This window comes from Bufo bufo, chromosome 4, assembly GCF_905171765.1.
Source record: "Bufo bufo chromosome 4, aBufBuf1.1, whole genome shotgun sequence".
NCBI lineage: Eukaryota > Metazoa > Chordata > Amphibia > Anura > Bufonidae > Bufo > Bufo bufo.
Genome location: NC_053392.1, coordinates 442577208 through 442592750, shown reverse-complemented (window position 1 = coordinate 442592750; position 15543 = coordinate 442577208). Strand labels below are relative to the sequence as shown.

The following is a 15543-nucleotide window of genomic DNA, read 5'->3' as shown; positions in this document are numbered from 1 at the left end:
AATAGGGACGTTCGGGTCGGCAGCGCCGGGCCCAGCACCGCTGGGGGGCCCAACGCTGACCCGAACGCCCACATACTGTGGCGTGGTACTGGAGCGCATAGCTCCCTGTCCCGTCCGCGATCACCGCCATAGGCTTCAGGCCTTGTAGGCCTGAGGCCTATGCGGTAGAGAAATCCCGGCGCAGGCGTGCGTGATGACGTCATCGCGCGCCTGTGCCGGGACGCAGCACTGTGACGCGCCTGACTCATCCTGCCTTCCTCTGCGAGCAAGCGCCTGGCCCTGGACATAGGTGAGTATTTATCTTTTCATTTTTTTGTTCATTTTTTTTATTTTTATTTCATGTGCCTACTTTGGGGGGGGGGGCACACAGGAGAACATATTAGGGAAGTTAAATTGAGTACATGGGGGGGAATGTGGGGGCAGTGTGGGGGCAAATTATTATGAGAGGGACTACTATGTGGGGGCAAATTGCTATGTGGGGGCGGTGTGGGGGCAAATTGCTGTGTGGGGGCAAATTGCTATGTGGGGGCAGTGTGGGGGCAAATTGCAGTGTGGGGGCAAATTGCTATGTGAGGGCTGTGTGGGGGCAAATTGCTGTGTGGGGCAAATTGCTATGTGGGGGCAGTGTGGGGGCAAATTATTATGAGAGGGACTACTATGTGGGGGCAAATTGCTATGTGGGGGCGGTGTGGGGGCAAATTGCTGTGTGGGGGCAAATTGCTATGTGGGGGCAGTGTGGGGGCAAATTGCAGTGTGGGGGCAAATTGCTATGTGGAGGCAGTGTGGGGGCAAATTATTATGAGAGGGACTACTATGTGGGGGCGGTGTGGGGGCAAATTGCTATGTGGGGGCAGTGTGGGGGCAAATTGCTATGTGGGGGCAGTGTGGGGGCAAATTGCAGTGGGGGGGCAAATTGCTATGTGAGGGCTGTGTGGGGGCAAATTGCTGTGTGGGGCAAATTGCTATGTGGGGGCAGTGTGGGGGCAAATTATTATGAGAGGGACTACTATGTGGGGGCAAATTGCTATGTGGGGGCGGTGTGGGGGCAAATTGCTGTGTGGGGGCAAATTGCTATGTGGGGGCAGTGTGGGGGCAAATTGCAGTGTGGGGGCAAATTGCTATGTGGGGGCAGTGTGGGGGCAAATTATTATGAGAGGGACTACTATGTGGGGGCGGTGTGGGGGCAAATTGCTATGTGGGGGCAGTGTGGGGGCAAATTGCTATGTGGGGGCAGTGTGGGGGCAAATTGCAGTGTGGGGGCAAATTGCAGTGTGGGGGCAAATTATTATGGGAGGGACTACTATGTGGGGGCAAATTTCTATATGGGGGCAGTGTGGGGGAAACTATTGTGTGTGGGGAAATTGCTATGTGGGGACAAATTACTATATGGGGCAGTGTGGGGGCAAATTACTATGTGGGGGCAGTGTGGGGGAAACTATTGTGTGGGGGAAATTGCCATGTGGGGACAGTGTGGGGTAATTTCTATGTGGGGACAGTGTGGGGAAATTGCTATGTGGGGACAGTGTGGGGAAATTGCTATGTGGGGACAGTGTGGGGAAATTGCTATGTGGGGGCAAATTACTATGTGGGGGCAAATTACTATGTGGGGAAAACTATTGTGTGGGGGCAGTGTGGTGGAAATTACTATGTGGGGCAGTGTAGGGCAAATTACTGTGTGGGGGGCAAACTACTATATGGGGGCAGTTTGGGGGAAATTACTGTGTGGGGCAAATTACTATGGGGGGATTACTATGTGGGGGCAGTGTGGTGGAAATTACTATATGGGGGTGTTGCTATTGGGGAGGCACTGTAGGGGCAATTCTATTATTTCTGGGGACACTATACAGGGATTATTGCCTGGAGCACAATAGAGGGTGTTATTATTACTGGGGGCACTCTAGGGCAGTGTTTCCCAACCAGTGTGCCTCCAGCTGTTGCAAAACTACAACTCCCAGCATGCCCGCACAGCCAACAGCTGGAGGCACACTGGTTGGGAAACACTGCTCTAGGGGACATTATAGCTGCTGTGGACACTATAGGAACATTTGGGGTAATTTATCAAACTGGTGTAACGCAGAACTGGCTTAGTTGCCCATAGCAGCCAATCAGATTCCACCTTTCATATTTGACAGCTCTTTTGGAAATCCAGTTCTACTTTACACCAGTTTGATAAATTACCCCAATTATGTCTATTAGGGTCACTATTTTTTCAGCAGTATAGTTCCTGGAGCATTGGGAAGCACAACGGGCACAGTATTGGGGGTGGCAGGATGACACTGTGGGGACACCAGTATGGGGAGGTTGATGGAAAAATTGAGAAATCTAACGTGTCTGTGTTACAAACTGTAGAGACGAGATGCGGCTGAAAGAATTTGCCATGGCGGTCTGGGTCAAATGGAGGAGAAGAGGAAAGAGAAGGTCTACATGACAGGAGATGTCACTGGATGTAAGAGGTAAGTGGTGCTGTATTCTCCTCCATGTCTTTTTTATTACAATTATATGTATTTTAAAATTGGTGACCAAATTTTTCAGTTTAGGACCCAATTTGGGGTATTTTTTTTTTTAGTCTGAAGATGTCATATGGCCTAAGAAGAGACTGTGGCGCCCATGAAGCACCGCAGCCTCTTCATACAAAAGAAAAAAAATAAAAAATGGAGGGGGGGGGCCCAAGTTGGGTAGACAGCCCCGGGCCTATCATGCACTTAATCCGCCCCTGTCCCTAACAGCCTGTCCCTGCTCCACAAAGCAACCTCTCCCTACACTGGCAAAACACAGAATGTAACATGGCTGCCAGATCGGGTTCTGTTATAGGGTGGGGATGTGTCCATGTGCTGAAATGTCTCAATTGGCTGTCCTGTCCCACCTGATGGATGTGTCATGGGTCAAATTTCGGCGCGAAACAACTGCCAAGCGAACCGCACCTATCTCCCAATCCAGCAAAACCATATATTTGAACTGCATCTGCCTGTGGTGTTATGCCATGTTATGTACAGTATAATGTATACAATGTGAAATGTTATACACGTTGTGATGTACAGGGAAAATATATGAGAAACATAACAAACATTTATTTTCTTGCACTGTAATTGTGTTTTACTATACATTTAATACTGATGCATAGGGGTGCACAACCTTTTTTGTGTGGTGGTTCACATTGCTCTATTTCAAGGAGCCACAAAAAAGTGAAATAGAATGGGGAGGAATGATCGCTACCACAGTCATTCCTCCCTCATTTATTTCTATTGTTTTTCGGTAGCACATCCCTGATTACACAGTGACCTGTGCTGACGATAATTGTATATCTTTCATTGTGATGAAAGATGCAAATTAGCTGACAAATGAGTAATTGCTTGTTTATCGCCAATTATCAGGAATGAGGTTTCCTATGAACACTTGTTCCCATCAATGGGCCTGACAATTGTGCAGTGTAATAGGGGCTTAAGTGGTGAGATTTCCTTCCATCCTGCCTCCTATTCATAAATGAGCTATTTCCTGCACTGCAGAGGAGGGCGGTCATTGATTTTTACCACCTTCTGTCCCACGGTTATGGATCTGGTAGTTTAACTGTTGTAACCTTTATCTTTATTGGACTACTAAAATATATATATTTTTTTTGTTTTAAGGTATGGCTACATGGCAACATGTCACGCAACACAAAAGAGTATGGCTATAAGCGACATTTGTCATGTGATATTTGATATAACGTATTTCAATGGTGTCGCAATATGACATGCTGTGACTGCGACACGAAAGCCACAAAAAAAATACGATTTGGATGGATTTTTTGCGACTGTTGAGTCACAGTCGTAGAATATCGCATTTTGATACCATTGAAATACATTATATGTGGGGCATGGCACATTACGCTTTATTTGGGGAAAAACTGTTTATAAAACATTTTTTTAAAATATTTTTTTTTCAAACTACAGCTTCTTATTCTTCAAATGTGTAAACTCGCACCAAAATAAATTATTAAAACAGTTCCCCATTTTGAGTCAATTGTTTTGATATATAATATGTATAGTTTCATGTGAACTCTTATGGCAACAGATTTAAATGTGCAGGGACAGAGATGGAGAACATTTAATATAGTTTAGAGAAATCATACATTTATAGTAGAAAACTTGCCCAGAAATGTCCCTTAGCAGCGCTTTCATAAATGAGTGTTGCTAAGGCATATCTGTCTTGCTAGTACAGTACAGTGCAGTACTGTCACAACAATAGACAATCACAGTCTGCTTGAACTAATAACACACAAAGAATTAAATGTTACCATGTTTTTATTGAACACACCATGTAAACATTCACAGTGCAGGTGGAAAAAGTATGTGAACCACTAGACTAATGACATCTCCAAGAGCTAATTGGAGTGAGGTGTCAGCCAACTGGAGTCCAATCAATGAGATGAGATTGGAGGTGTTGGTTACAGCTGCCCTGCCCTATAAAAAACACACACCAGTTCTGGGTTTGCTTTTCACAAGAAGCATTGCCTGATGTGAATGATGCCTTGCACAAAAAAGAGCTCTCAGAAGACCTACGATTAAGAATTGTTGACTTGCATAAAGCTGGAAAGGGTTATAAAAGTATCTCCAAAACCCTTGCTGTTCATCAGTCCACGGTAAGACAAATTGTCTATAAATGGAGAAAGTTCAGCACTGCTGCTACTCTCCCTAGGAGTTGCCGTCCTGTAAAGATGACTCCTTGTTTGCTGGCAGCAGATGCTGTGTTCACAGCACAATCTGCAGCCGGCAAACGACAATTTTTGTGAGAGTATAAATGATGTGATTACCCAATGAACTAGCGTTTTGCTCATTCATCAGGTAATCGTCAGCACTTTTACATGTTTATCAGATAATCGCTACTGCGATTCCTATAGACACTTGTTAGTGATCATCTGGCTAAGAATTGGCCCGTGTAAAGGGTCCGTTACGCAATACACCGCTCAATGTGAGGATAAGCGGTCGGTGGTTAACTAGCTCCTCACTGGACTCTGATGAGCCTTGTAGATAGGCAGTGTTTGGTACATTAAATACCTTCTTGTGTTAACCACTTTAACACTCCAAGGTTTCCGTTGAGTAGCTAATGTTTCTGTTGGGGGGAGAATATATTAGAGATCTTGGTAATATATAATATATTACACTACAGTTGGAGATTATATATTAGTAACATCAAATACTGTAACATAACTCCCTTGTTGGGAAGAGCTATTAGTTATCAGCTTGTCACTGGTGATTCATTTATACCTCTTTTGGGTTGGAGATATAGGACACTTCCTGTTTGGTTTAATAAAGCCACTATTGCTAGGGGCGACAAATATCTAACAAATACATTGCCTACTGAGGAAGTGCTTACTGTCTAAGTAATACAGATAACACTACAGAGACAAAGACATCCTATCAGAGGGTTCAGCACTTTTAAAGTGCACTGGAGGGGTCTCTCCTCTTGTATATACACTTTTTCTTCAAATTTTTTCCTTTTTCCTTTGATAGTATTAACAGTTTATAAGGCTGAAAAAAGACATCTGTCCATCCAGTTCGGCCTATTATCTTGCAAGTTGATCCAGAGGAAGTCAAAAAAAAAAAAAAGTGAGGTAGAAGCCAATTTTTACCACTTTAGGAGAAAAAACTTTGGCTTGCATGTGCGGATGCTGTACTGTTGCATTGCATGGTATCTGAGGCTAGGATATAAGGAGGAGCTGCTCCTGATGGGCAGTTAACTAGTGTGTATGACACTCGTATTTTTTTCTGCCATAGTTTTGCACCTCATCACAAAATACCATGTTAGCTTGTAATTTGAATGTATACAACAGTCAGTTTTTTTTAACAAGTTAAACACCCCCTGGACTTATCACCAGCCCTTCATCTATGCTTTTTAGGTGCATTACTGGGTCTATTTTGTTAAAAAAAAGTTCCCCCAACAAATGAGACCTAGCGATGTAACAACTAGGGATCAAACTACATAGTGGCAAGGCGGAACCTCATGGCCCCCATATCTTTGGGGATAGTCACAGATGTGATTGTTGCGACCCCTACAGGTACACCGCTGCTGCTTAGTGAAAGCACACCTGTTATTAGTGTTTGGTGAGCAGGATTTGTGATTGAAATGGAAGTTGCACTTGGATGGTGTTTATAAAAAGGGGCTAGGCAGGCTATACTTCTTTAAGAGACTGAGGTCATTTAAAGGGGTTGTCTCATCATGGACAATAGGAGCATATCACTAGGATATGCCCCCATTGTCTTATAGGTGCGGGTCCCAGCAGTGGGACCCGCACCTATATTAAGTGGTGGCTGGAGGACTCCAGTACGGTCACCACCAAGCCGGCTCACCATAGAAGTGAATGGGAGCAAACCACACATGCGCGGCCCCCCTCCTAATCATTTCTATGTGGCCGACGGAAATAGCCGAGCCAGCGCTCAGCTTTTTTTGCCGGCCCCATAGAAAATGAATGGGGAGCGGCTGCACATGCGCAGTGTACCCTTCTTCACTTGCGGGGCTCCGTTCTCTATATAGGTGCAGATCCCAGCGGTGGGACCCGCACCTATAAGTCAATGGGGGCATATCCAAGCTACAGTTAGGTCCATAAATACTGGGACATGGACACAATTCTAACATTTTTGGCTCTATACACCACCACAATGGATTTGAAATGAAACGAACGAGATGTGCTTTACCTGCAGACTGTCAGCTTTAATTTGAGGGTATTTAGATCCAAATCAGGTGAACGGTGCAGGAATTACAACAGTTTGCATATGTGCCTCCCACTTGTTAAGGGGCCAAAAGTAATGGGACAATTGGCTTCTCAGCTGTTCCATGGCCAGGTGTGTGTTATTCCCTCATTATCCCAATTACAATGAGCAGATAAATGGTCCAGAGGTTATTTCAAGTGTGCTATTTGCATTTGGAATCTGCTGCTGTCAACTCTTAAGATGAGATCCAAAGAGCTGTCACTATCAGTGAAGCAAGCCATCATTAGGCTGAAAAAACACAACAAACCCATCAGAGAGATAGCAAAAACAATAGGCCTGGCCAAAACAACTGTTTGGAACATTCTCAAAAAGAAGGAACGCACCGGTGAGCTCAGCAACACCAAAAGACCCGGAAGACCACGGAAAAAAACTGTGGTGGATGACCGAAGAATTCTTTCCCTGGTGAAGAAAACACCCTTCACAACAGTTGGCCAGATCAAGAACACTCTCCAGGAGGTAGGTGTATGTGTGTCAAAGTCAACAATCAAGAGAAGACTTCACCAGAGTGAATACAGAGGGTTCACCACAAGATGTAAACCATTGGTGAGCCTCAGGAAGGCCAGATTAGAGTTTGCCAAACGACATCTAAAAAAGCCTTCACAGTTCTGGAACAACATCCTATGGACAGATGAGACCAAGATCAAGTTGTACCAGAGTGATGGGAAGAGAAGAGTATGGAGAAGGAAAGGAACTGCTGATGATCCTAAGCATACCGCCTCATCAGTGAAGCATGGTGGTGGTAGTGTCATGGCGTGGCCATGTATGGCTGCCAATGGAACTGGTTGCATTTATTGATGATGTGACTGCTGATAAAAGCAGCAGGATGAATTCTGAAGTGTTTCGGGCAATATTATCTGCTCATATTCAGCCATATTCTTCAGAACTCATTGGACGGCGTTTCAAAGTGCAGATGGACAATGACCCAAAGCAGACTGCAAAAGCAACCAGAGTTTTTTTTAAGGGAAAGAAGTAGAATGTTATGCAATGGCCAAGTCAATCACCTGACCTGAATCCGATTGAGCATGCATTTCACTTGCTGAAGACAAAACTGAAGGGAAAATACCCCAAGAACAAGCAGGAACTGAAGACAGTTGCAGTAGAGGCCTGGCAGAGCATCACCAGGGATGAAACCCAGCGTCTGGTGATGTCTATGCCTTCCAGACTTCAGGCTGTAATTGACTGCAAAGGATTTGCAACCAAGTATTAAAAAGTGAAAGTTTGATTTATGATTATTATTGTGTCCCATTACTTTTGGTCCCTTAACAAGTTGGAGGCACATATGCAAACTGTTGTAATTCCTGCACCGTTCACCTGATTTGGATGTAAATACCCTCAAATTAAAGCTGACAGTCTGCAGGTAAAGCACATCTAGTTTGTTTCATTTCAAATCCATTGTGGTGGTGTATAGAGTCAAAAATGTTAGAATTGTGTCCATGTCCCAATATTTATGGACCTTACTGTATATGCCCCTATTGTCCATTATGAGACAACCCCTTTAATGTGAGTAACAAAATGCTAGAGATGTTCAACCAGGCAGCAGTGGCTAGTGTGCTTTTCTTCGCGGTAGCAGCATGGGGAACCTGCATAGGTGCACGCAACAAGAGAACTTTGACAGGCTAGTGGAGAGAGAGATGCTGAAAAAGCTTTGTGTAATAGCTGAAAACACTAACCACAATTTACACGGACTAGTAATTGGTCAATGTAGCTCATTTAGTGACCAATATATACATCTCTGGTGCAACACTGACAGGTACAGGAAATCATTCCAACCCATGCCAATTTCCATGTATAACAAGGAATTATTTAGTAATTGTAAGGGGATGGAAAGGGAGTGCCAACCTGCAGTATACAAAGGATGAATAGATATGTGCAACGTGTTGTAATTATAACGGTAATTGTATATCTTGTGTCTGTGGGCTGCTGTATGTCTCAATGCAATTTCCCTTGAGGATCAATAAAGTTGTATTGTAAAGTTGTGTCGTATTAGATCTGGGCCTGCTAAAAGAGGAAGAGACTCTTGTCCCTGGTGATATCCCCAGAAACTGTGAGTCATTCCACTAACTGTGTATTCAGGACTGTGATTAGAAGCCTGACAAGTCCACTGTGAAAGATGCTTTGACCTGAGAAGATAGGCTGTCCTTTTGCTAGCAACAACCGCCTGGTACAAGTACCCTGTGAGGGAATACAGTAAATGTTCTGCTGAGTGGAGACTTCCTTGTTACTTGTCTGTGGAGTCTAGAGACTGCCTTGTTACAGACACAACCATATGTGGATTACAAATACTGTTCGGTCACTGTCCTATCACCTGAGGCGTATGATGACTGCTCAGCTACTGCTGGCAACCACCAGTGAGTTATTTAGTAAAATGTAGTAAGAGACTGTTCTGTTGCTATTAGTCAACGCACAGCCTGGTGGCTTACAATTCTTTGTCCATAAGTATCAAGCTGTATCCTACAATATTGTCTGTTACCATCAAGTTTGTCTCTTAGAGACTGTAGCTCTGTAGTAAACATCTAAAAACATCTAGTTGTGTCAATTTTCACCATCCTTGAGTAAGGTACCGTAAAAAAGTCATTGTCCAAATCCATATGTTTCCAACCCTCTTACAAGCCAGGAAATAAGTTCAGTGTAGTCTAATCTGTTGATCTGTTTCCATCTTTATACAAACCGGATTCCAAAAAAGTTGGGACACTATACAAATCGTGAATAAAAACTGAATGCAATGATGGGGAGGTGCCAACTAATCCCCAAAAAGTTGGGACAAGGCCATTTTCACCACTGTGTGGCATCTCCCCTTCTTCTTACAACACTCAACAGACGTCTGGGGACCGAGGAGACCAGTTTCTCAAGTTTAGAAATAGGAATGCTCTCCCATTCTTGTCTAATACAGGCCTCTAACTGTTCAATCGTCTTGGGCCTTCTTTGTTGCACCTTCCTCTTTATGATGCGCCAAATGTTCTCTATAGGTGAAAGATCTGGACTGCAGACTGGCCATTTCAGTACCCGGATCCTTCTCCTACGCAGCCATGATGTTGTGATTGATGCAGAATGTGGTCTGGCATTATCTTGTTGAAAAATGCAGGGTCTTCCCTGAAAGAGATGATGTCTGGATGGGAGCATATGTTGTTCTAGAACCTGAATATATTTTTCTGCATTGATGGTGCCTTTCCAGACATGCAAGCTGCCCATGCCACACGCACTCATGCAACCCCATACCATCAGAGATGCAGGCTTCTGAACTGAGCGTTGATAACAACTTGGGTTGTCCTTGTCCTCTTTGGTCCGGATGACATGGCGTCTCAGATTTCCAAAAAGAACTTTGAATCGTGACTCGTCTGACCACAGAACAGTCTTCCATTTTGCCGCACTCCATTTTAAATGATCCCTGGCCCAGTGAAAACGCCTGAGCTTGTGGATCTTGCTTGGAAATGGCTTCTTCTTTGCACTGTAGAGTTTCAGCTGGCAACGGCGGATGGCACGGTGGATTGTGTTCACTGACAATGGTTTCTGGAAGTATTCCTGAGCCCATTCTGTGATTTCCTTTACAGTAGCATTCCTGTTTGTGGTGCAGTGTCGTTTAAGGGCCCGGAGATCACGGGCATCCAGTATGGTTTTACGGCCTTGACCCTTATGCACAGAGATTGTTCCAGATTCTCTGAATCTTCTGATGATGTTATGCACAGTTGATGATGATAGATGCAAAGTCTTTGCAATTTTTCGCTGGGTAACACCTTTCTGATATTGCTCCACTATCTTTCTGCGCAACATTGTGGGAATTGGTGATCCTCTACCCATCTTGGCTTCTGAGAGACACTGCCACTCTGAGAAGCTCTTTTTATACCCAATCATGTTGCCAATTGACCTAATTAGTGTTAATTGGTCTTCCAGCTCTTCGTTATGCTCAAATTTACTTTTTCCAGCCTCTTATTGCTACTTGTCCCAACTTTTTGGGGATTTGTTGACACCGTGAAATTTTGAATCAACGTATTTTTCCTTTAAAATGATACATTTACTCGGATTAAACGTTTGATCTGTCATCTACGTTCTATTACAAATAAAATATTGACATTTGCCATCTCCACATCATTGCATTCAGTTTTTATTCACAATTTGTTTAGTGTCCCAACTTTTTGGGAATCCGGTTTGTATCTGTTCAGTAGGTTGGTAAGAAGTAGGGGGATAGAGTGAGCATGAATGCAGGATCAAACTACACTATAGGTTTGTTTGCTGTCTGTTGACAAAGAGACACATGGCTCTCTGTAAAGCTGTAACACATAAAGGGGTTTTATGGTCTCTACATACTGACGATCTATCCTATGGGTGGTTATCAATATCAGATTGGTAGGGCTCTGACACCTAGCACCCCCACTCATCAGCTATTGACTGCAGGCACCAATACTGGAAACAATACAGTGGATGGAGCCAGAAGCAAAAGGCTTTGTTGGTTCTCGGCAGCTCAGCTCCAGAAATGGATTAAGCTGGCACAATCACTAAATAGTGAACGGGACTTTCATCCACTGTGTTGTTTCTGGAACCAGTGGGTGCTGGGAACAGCTGAATGGTGCCTGTCAGATCTCATTTGGAGTATTGTGCTCAGTACTGGAGACCATATCTCCAGAAGGATATTGATACTTTGGAGAGAGTTCAGAGAAGAGCTACTAAACTGGTACATGGATTGCAGGATAAAACTTACCAGGAAAGATTAAAGGACCTTAACATGTATAGCTTGGAAGAAAGACGAGACAGAGGGGATATGATAGAAACTTTTAAATACATAAAGGGAATCAACAAGGTAAAAGAGGAGAGAATATTTAAAAGAAGAAAAACTGCCACAAGAGGACATAGTTTTAAATTAGAGGGGCAAAGGTTTTAAAGTAATATCAGGAAGTAATACTTTGCTGAAAGAGTAGTGGATGCATGGAGTAGCCTTCCTGCAGAAGTGGTAGCTGCAAATACAGTGGAGGAGTTTAAAGGGAACCTGTCACCGGGATTTTGTGTATAGAGCTGAGGACATGGGTTGCTAGATGGCCGCTAGCACAAACTATTTGATACATATGCAAATTAACCTGAGATGAGTCCTGTCCCTGACTCATCTCACATACAGGACTCATCTCAGGATAATTTGCATTTGTATCAAATCGTTTTTTTTACACAATAAAAGCACACAGAGCTATGGGGACTGGGTATTGCGGATGTGCTAGCGGCCATCTAGCAACCCATGTCCTCAGCTCTATACCCAAAATCCCAGTGACAGGTTCCCTTTAAGCATGCATGGGATAGGCATAAGGCTATCCTTCATATAAGATAGGGCCAGGGGCTATTCATAGTATTCAGTATATTGGGCAGACTAGATGGGCCAAATGGTTCTTATCTGCCGACACATTCTATGTTTCTATGTTAATCTGATATTGATGACCTAGGCGATCAATATATAGGAACCGTAAACTCTTTAGCGATAGGATATTTTAAAGTTATGACTTATTGAAAAGTTGCTTCATTTTTCACTTTAAACTGTATGTACTGCTCAATGAAATATTGGGTGGGGAAAAATAAAAACGCATGCTGGGTGGTACAGAAAATAATAATTTGATGTCCAACAAGTATCATGCACCATTCTTATCTTGTGTCAGCTTGTATGGATGCTACATTGATGACCTCCTTACTTATGCGTCCACTAGAGAGGACTAGTGAGGTAATTTATCAAACTGGTGTAAAATAGAAATGGCTTTGTTGCCCATAGCAACCAATCAGATTCCACCTTTCATTTTTGACTGCTCTTTTGGAAAATGAAAGGTGGAATCTGATTGGTTGCTATAGGCAACTAACCCAGTTCTACTTTACACCAGTTTGATAAATGACCCCACAGGCTTATATAATGAGGCCAAACAATCACACCATCAATATTCGAACCATATGTACAATGGAAATTTCATATAAAAATCTTAGCTTACAAATGTCCCACAGGTTACAATAAATATCCCCATAACTATATTAGAGTGAACTTAACAATACATTAAAGCTACAAGTTTCATTTAACCCTTTAGATACAATTGATTCCAATTTTATTATCCAATAGGTCTCTTTCAGAAGTAACATTTTTCCTAACTTTTACATGCTCCAATATCTGCCACCTCAGTTCATGTGTCTAAAGTGCCATTTCCAAAAAACGTCATGCCACAATTGTCTCATCCTATTTTCTCTCTTCTCCTAAAACATTGCCTGGCGGGGAAGGGGGCTTACATGTTGCTGGACTAGGTGTCCCTCATGTTGTGAACTGTTGGATGAAGATTTTAACAAATAAAAAGATTGACGGTGTTTCCATATTACCCTTATTAACCTAAAATATCTCACGTTACTGTCTGTATTTAAGATAGGCACGCCCCCTATTACCTGTTTATAGAGGGAGTGCTAGCTTAAGTCTTTTATGCTATTACTAACAGTGGCATTCTGCTCGAAATGCATATGCTGTTTATTTTGATATTAAAGTAAAGATGATGGAGTGCTGGACCTAAAAGTGATTTACATTAGTATTGTAACAGCGAATCCTGCCCTGATTGTTTTTCCATTCATCAAAAAGACTGGGATGTGGGGACAGGTGAAATTATGCTAAATCTTACTCTTTTTCCAAGTTCACTTGCAAGCACAATCACAAAATCATACTGTTCTAGCAAAAAGTGGGTGTATGAGTGTCAGCTTATTGGAATATTTAGTCACAGGCCACATTTAGCCATGAGTGGGTGGTATAGTAGAGAAATAATTGTACGTTGAACAAAGTTTTATAATAACAGTGTATGAGATATCGTAAAAGCGTTTTCTTAGATGGCACCGCGAGTTTTGTACATGAAAGAATGGTTCATGGTACAATTGTACAGCATTACATGAAGTATAATTACACCAGCATGTAACAAGCTTGTCTCTATGACAGTGCCACTTCCTCTTTCTCAAAATGCCTACAAGCAGCTAGTGGCTATTTGACAAACGGAAGTGTATTGTACACTTCATAACTCAAAAATGTGTGTATACAAGATATGTATATGTATTAGCTATGAGTGGCTGCAGTTTAAATATAATGTGACTTCTGAAACAAAATGTAAATAACAATAAAAAATATCTGCAATTCTACATTGTAACAGAATGGAAAATTTCACTTTTGAACTACATAATATCTGCAAATCGTTTCTCCTTTTCAGCAGATGTGTATGCACACAGCAGCCGATTTGAGATGATTTGGGGTAGGAAGATAAATAACAAAACCTGTAATTTAAGTATCAAATTAACACCTAAAAGAACATATGAAGTGTAACAGAAAAGAAATTACATACTCAGAAGTTCTATGCAGCAGCAATTATCAGGTGGTGAAATCCACTGTGAGCGTCTTAGTGACAGGAAACCTTTTCACAAGCTAGTTATATTACCAAGATTGCTTAAGAGGAAAGCAGCATGTGCAAGCTGTGTAGATTCATCCAATAGAACATATGTCACTTTCTAATGATCACTGTCACAGCTTCTGAACTTAGTTGCATAATGTGGAAAAGAGGAACTAAAACAAACTTTATGCTTAAAGGGGTTCTCCAGGAACTAAGAAAATGAAAATACTTAAATATTACTTTATTATAAATGTATTCCCAAATACCTTTCATTATTTATAATGACTTGTTTTGTCTAGGGATCAATCATTAGGAGAAATAAAATGGCCGCCGTCCTAGTAGTACACACAAAACCTGTCCTAATCACACAGCAGCACAAGTTATTTCACAACAGTGAGCTAAAGAGCTGCCTCATCCTCCTATATGCTCTGCTTGTCAGGGATTATGGTCCTGAACACAGCTGATCTTCAGCTGAATCTCTGTGGGAATGGAGTTCATGAGGAGACATGAAGTACAGACAGGATGGACAGGACAGACTGTGGTAATGTGGGGCTGTGGTAATGGAGACTGTATACAACTGCTGCTGCTCATCAGCCACATCCCCACCCTCCTCTCTGTACTTCATGTCTCCTCATGAACTCCATTCCTACAGAGATTCAGATGAAGATCTCATCATCTGTATTCAGGTTAATTCCTGACAAGTAGGTGAGGAGGATGAGATAGCTCTTTAGCTCAGTGTTGGACAGTGTTGGACAGGACAGGTTTTGTGTGTACTAATAGGACAGCAGCCATTTTATTTCTCCTGATGATTGCTCCCCAGACAAGACGAACCATTATAGCTGATGAAAGGTATTTGGGAATATATTTATAATAAAGTAATATTTAAGTATTTTTATTTTCTTAATTCCTGGAGAACCCCTTTAACAAACTCAGAAATAAGGAAAAGTCTATTAACATATGTAATTATGGTTCTTATGGTAATATGCCACACATTTCCTCCACTGGAATAAGTGGCCCACCGTTTATGAAAAAACCCCCGAAAGAATGGTAATATAACAGTTCAGAGAACTGCTGAAAATGAGTTACCATCTAAGTTTATAGTAACTTGATCATAGCTAAAAAGAAACAAAATAAAGAACAGGTGAGTATCATGCTTGGAGTAGTGGCTTAAAGGGATTCTCCATCTTAAAGGGGATTTTGATGCATTTTATAGTGGCTGTGCTTGGTGCTGCACTCAGGCCCATAGAAGTGAGTGAGGCTGAGCTGCCATACCAAGCACAGCCGCTATACAATGTACGACACTGTGCTTGGTAAGCACGGAGAAGGCCACAGCACTTACAGGAGTGCCAATGCCTTCTCAAACAGCTGATTGGTGTTTGACCCGCCCCCTTCCCTTCCCCCTGATCAGATACTGGTCATCAGTATCAAAA

General features: G+C 42.6%; 1 protein-coding gene across 1 annotated transcript in view; it reads right to left on the bottom strand.

The window, feature by feature from the left end:
- Positions 1 to 14137, bottom strand: part of IPCEF1 (interaction protein for cytohesin exchange factors 1) — a 382557-nt gene extending 368420 nt beyond the window's left edge. Inside the window, exon 1 of the mRNA XM_040430126.1 lies at positions 14069 to 14137. The gene's annotated coding sequence lies outside the window, so the exon portion shown is untranslated. The remainder of the gene's footprint in view (positions 1 to 14068) is intronic.
- Between the last annotated feature and the right edge of the window lie 1406 nt (positions 14138 to 15543).